The sequence below is a fragment of the Sphaeramia orbicularis genome, chromosome 14 (genome assembly GCF_902148855.1).
Source record: "Sphaeramia orbicularis chromosome 14, fSphaOr1.1, whole genome shotgun sequence".
Lineage (NCBI taxonomy): Eukaryota > Metazoa > Chordata > Actinopteri > Kurtiformes > Apogonidae > Sphaeramia > Sphaeramia orbicularis.
Genome location: NC_043970.1, coordinates 21,421,534 through 21,427,061, shown reverse-complemented (window position 1 = coordinate 21,427,061; position 5,528 = coordinate 21,421,534).

Genomic DNA, 5,528 nt, shown 5'->3' with positions numbered 1-5,528 from the left:
ATGTTACGTGTCCCACATTGTCCCACACAAACACACTCCTTGTCCCACATGCGGCTCATAAGGACCTGGTCACCCTATGTGTGCGCAATCATACATACAAACCGTTTGCACCTCCCTTTGAGACGTCTTAAATATAGACACAGTTTCTATGAGCAAAATTACTTTCAGGTTTGATAAATCACTTTGTGTGTGCTAAATTAATATATTTACATTTTGTCCTCCCAGTATATGCACACACATGTAAACGCCCCATATTATATATTCATTGTGTCAAACGTACTAACTGGATGCAGACACACTATTTTGCACCTTTGAAAGACACAACCCTTAGTGCACAGTCTGCATTTACATGACAACTTTTATTCCTGGTTTAATCTGAATAAATGTTAGATCCTATTTTAGATGATCATGTAAAGACCTTATTCCAGTTGAAAAAGAATAGTTTGGAATAAATTTAAATCCGAATAAAGTCACTGGTTTAATCCCCTTTTAATTCCGAACTAAATTATTCCTGGGACATGTAAACCCTTTATTCCGTTTGGACTTTATTCCTTCCATTCTGCACATGCTCGCTGTCTTGTCCTGTCGCGATGACGCACACATTCTGTGCTGGCGGAAGAATATACAATGCAGTCTAGTCTTACCAAACAGTTCCAGTGGGCTATTCTGATGGGATCTACCAGCCTCTAAAACCCTGAAGGAAGAGTTCACCACTTGTTTTTTTATTAATTCATTTGTCATGCACTAATGAGTTCGATAAGTGGGCTAAACAGTTTGCACTGCACTGCACCGATTGCCTTGTTCTCGCAGCCCTTCCGTTAGCTTAGCTTAGCCTAGTTTAGCATAATCGCTTCATTCCTATGGTCAGACATAGCCAGGCTTTTACAGGTGATCCGTAGTATTTTATGACTGATTTTGTGAAATTCAGTTCTCCTTAATCTTTACTTTAGTCCGGTGGGGTCAATATGATCACAAATTGAGGCTCAAATCATGGCGATGTGACTTACTGCAGGAATAAAATCTTGGGAAATAAAAACTAAAGCAAAGCTAAAATGGTAAAGCAAAGCTAGTTTAGCACATGCATCCCTTCCAACAAAAAGATTTTCCAACTTCCGTCAACACAACAGTCCCAAGATTGTATGAGTGCAGTAAGTCACAGATCTAAAGAAATAATTAGGGAGAATCGGATTTCACAAAATCGCTTACAAAAGACAACAAATCACCTTTAAAAAATGTAAACCTTTATTCGGGTTTAACATTTCCATGTAAACAGAAGAGAAAATACTTTAGTTCCGAATTAATTTCTTCTGGAAAAATAAATCGGATTTAAAAAACGTCATGTAACCGTACCCACTGTTAGTAAATCAGTTTGAAAATTTTTTTGCATGTGCAATGAGTTTGCACACGTTTTTATACATGCAAATCTTTAGTAGATCCGGCCCTTAGTGTATTAACATTTTACAACTTGCTACATACTCTAATTTACTAACTTTCATTGCACTATTGACAGAAACATGCCCAGGTTGGCTTTCTGTTTACCTGATGCATTTATTTATTGTTACAAATTACATTTATATGAAAGAGTTGAAAAATGTACATAATCATTCCAACCCATTAAGTACATTAAGACATAGCCTCAGAAAGACTTATCCATATTTCCAATGCATTTGAAGCATTAGCAAGTTTTCTATGTCTTCAATAGGCCATTTATAGAACAGCCAGACTGGTCAAATGCCATTCACCTCCACATATGTCCAGACATATTCTGAAATTATCCTTACAGATGACTGTTATAAAACTGAGAGTAAATGGATGGTTTAAAAAAAGACAGACAGAGTCCTGAGAGCAGATGGAGATTGTCTCTTGTCTCCTCCCTTGACCGAGAGTCATCTTAATCAGATTGCAGAACAAGCAAGAAGAGGCACTCAAGCGAGAAATTGTTTTGGGTGCATCGTCGTGAAGGAATCTTTTAATATGCCAGGATTCTTGCTGCTTTCAGTTTAAATGATTGCCACTATAAATCTGTCTCTCCGTGTCTCTGTATTAAGGGTTCATGTATATTCTATTATCCCCATTATCTTTCTTAAACACTGTCTCCAATACGAGCCTTATCGTTTAGGTACAGTACAGGCACTGTGCCAGCCACAGAGCTGCAGCTAATCTGTTTTCACTGTGGTATTTGTTTGACGGTACAGATCGAAACTGAGAAATAATAGTTTTGTTTCACTGTGCTGGTGATAATATATTTGGACCTGAGAACACAACAAGCCTCATTAGGTCCTAGATTTAAACCCAGTGGAAGTCTATTCCCTGGATGGCTTGATAGAATATCAACTTGTTAACTATTGTCGATGTACAAATTAGAATTTAAGCACTGTTCTACGCTATATCCATAAACTGTGAACCAAAATGACGAGCGCAGGCACCTCTATTTTAATCATTTTTAATCTAGTTTTGGGTGTTTTGCTCTATGCACACCAGTCTAATACGCTTCTTGTTGTTCATTCCAAATTCTCTACAGCTACTAAAACACACTTTGTTACCCCAGTATCGATCTATATTCATGTTTAAAGTTTTATTGTAACCCTGACCCACTCCAAGCCTAGAGCTTTAGTGTACCATTAGGAAGTCAGTGTGAAATACTTCAAAAGTCTCTATGAGGGACTAGAGGCATCAGAATCACCTCTTTAAGTTATTCTAACTCTGTGTTATGTTCATATGTCACTAAACTGAAAATCCAGTCAGAACTTGTTGCAAATGTAATGCCACCTGCATTAGGTTTACCATCAAATACAGTCTGTGCCTTGGGTTTGTTGCTACAAAATATACTTTTTCATTGAAGGATCATTGATTTCAAGAAGAAGTGAGTGGATGGAAGTTTGCATCCCATCAGGTTTTCAGCAATAAAACTAGGAAATGATCTTGAATTACCATATCTTAACACTTACAGTTATATCTATACATTTCAAATATGTATCTTAAAGACTTCTGCAATGGTGTTCACAAAGTAAAAAATGTATTATTAATTTTTATGTAACTGTGCATCTGTGTTAGGGTTAGAGACAAATGGCTTATATCACACTGAGGGAAATGTTACTGCCTAATTTTCCTCACCAAACCTTCTGACCGTCTAAACACTAATCAGCTTACAAAACAGCTGAGATCAGATTTTTGTACACAGCTGTAACCTAAGGGTGTTCACAGTGAAGACAAAGCACCGGCATTTTAGGTTTTAGCACAGTGTTTTTCAACCTTGTAGTGATGTGACATTCACGAATGAATCGAATCTTTTGAACGGCTCTTTGAAATGAACGATGGGAACCGAGTCTTTGTAAAGAGCCGTTCATTTTTTTTTTTTTTTTTTTTTTTTAAGGAGGGAGTGTCCCATTGCCTGTCAATTTAGCGTCACTGGGGAGGCATTGGGCAGGAGGAGAATGTTCGAGCAGAAAAAAAAAAAGAGTGCACTGCACATGTCTCATTGCAAGAAGGTAGTAAAAAAACAGCAGTTTGAAGCGTATGGTGAGCATAGAAAAGTTTGAGAGTGAGTGAGTGAGTGAATGAGTGAGTGAGTGAGTGAGTGAGTGAGAGACCATCTGTGAGTAATGAGCCAAAGAAAAAGGAGTAGCATTTGGATGCACTTTTCAGAAAGAAAAGATGGGCATGCAACTTGAGAATTGCAGTATAGTTCAGGTATTTAAGTAATTGCAGTGATGAATCACTGTTTTGTTTTGTGCAATTTTTTCCGTATGTTTACAGACATTTATTGTTCTTGTTTTGAGGAGAATAAAATGTTATTTCATAAGAAAATGTTTTATTTTCTTCATTTTTAATCTGCAGACTAGTCCACATGATGTACTGTGATGTTTTTTTTGTCAAATTCCAGCTTTTGCCTAATGTCACCTCTCATGTCATGTATTTAGCCCACACATTTTAACTAACTATTCTTTTTTATGTTAAGATAATAGTTACTGCCACGTCAATTAAACACCTGTAAAATGTAATGTCAATCATCACATGTAGCCTATTTAGTCATTAAAACACTGGTGTTTCAAAAGAATGCAAAAAACATAAAAGAGCCAGTCTTTTGAACGGCTCCTGATTGAACGGCTCCCTTCAAAGAGCCAAAAGTCCCATCACCACAACCTTGGGGTCGCATGGAATTCATATAGGGTCGCCTGAAATTTCCAGTAATTAATAATAAAAAAAAAGTAAATAAATTACTTATAAAAAATATTTTTCAATGATTCAAGATATATTTCATTATGATTAAAACACCATACATTTTTCCTAATAAAAATCAAGTTCAAATAAAATGTAGGATATAACATCTGCGAGGGCATATCTGGATTGACCTGATCATGTAACTGCATGCGTTACTACACTTCAACCTGCTCGGACACAGTCGAAACCAGACCAAACAGAGAATGAAAAGATTTCTTCAACTGCCCGGCCCCGCTAAGACATCTCCAAGAGAAAAATGTCTCTGTTTTGAATGTCTGGGATCACCAGAAATTTCTCATATTAATATGGAGTCATCAGCCAAAAAAGGTTGGGAACCAATGTTTTAGCACCAAAGAGTCCCGGGTCCCTAAAAATATTGTCAAATATTTATGTAGAGGATTTTTTCTAATCTTATCCATTTTATTTGGAAACTCTGAAAAGTTCATTAGACCTCATAATCTCAATAGGAGCTTTAATGTCTGTCATATCAGACTTTGATTGACAGGTCTGACTGCACTAACCTGGTAAATTGGAGTTATGATTTATTTAATAAAATGCATTTTTATTCTGACAGACAGCTCAACTGTGGTTGTGCTTAATAGGTTCCACTAACAACATTATTGATTCACTTTGTTACACAATTCTTGATAAAGTTCATTGTTTTCCTAAGTCAGTATCTGCTGCTTAGCATTAGCTTACCTCTCATCCCTCAGCCTCCTATTGTCCAAATATGGTAACTTTCAACTCCAAAAAGACAACATGGGGATGACCACATAGGAAACTACCGACTTCAAATGGCAGTTAAGCGACCAGTGGGTGATGTCATGGTTCCTCTATCCACTAGTTGTTTACAGTCTAATCTATTAACAAATAATAAACATTTAGCAATATACAGTAGAAGTAATACACTACAGGTACTTTCCACACTTTTAGGTGCACTGAGCATTTGTTGCATACTGCACCTAAAATCAGTGACAAATAAATATCTTTTCCCTTCAGAACAAGTGCAAGCAAAAATATCTGTCAATATGTTATAACTTGGACAAAGCTAACAGGAAATATTCTTACACACATGCTGGCAAAAACAAAATTATAAACTCTATTATTAATGTGCTGTACATATCCAAAAATACATGAGGTAAGCTGAAATACATCTAAATAAGTAGAAATCATCCACTAATCTGTAGCATTTCTCTTTTCTCCAAAGTCAGAACTAAACATGGAGAATCAGCGTTCAGTTTCTATGCTCCGTATATCTGGAACAAACTACCAGAAAATATCAGGTCTGCTGAGAGTCTGAGTTCTTT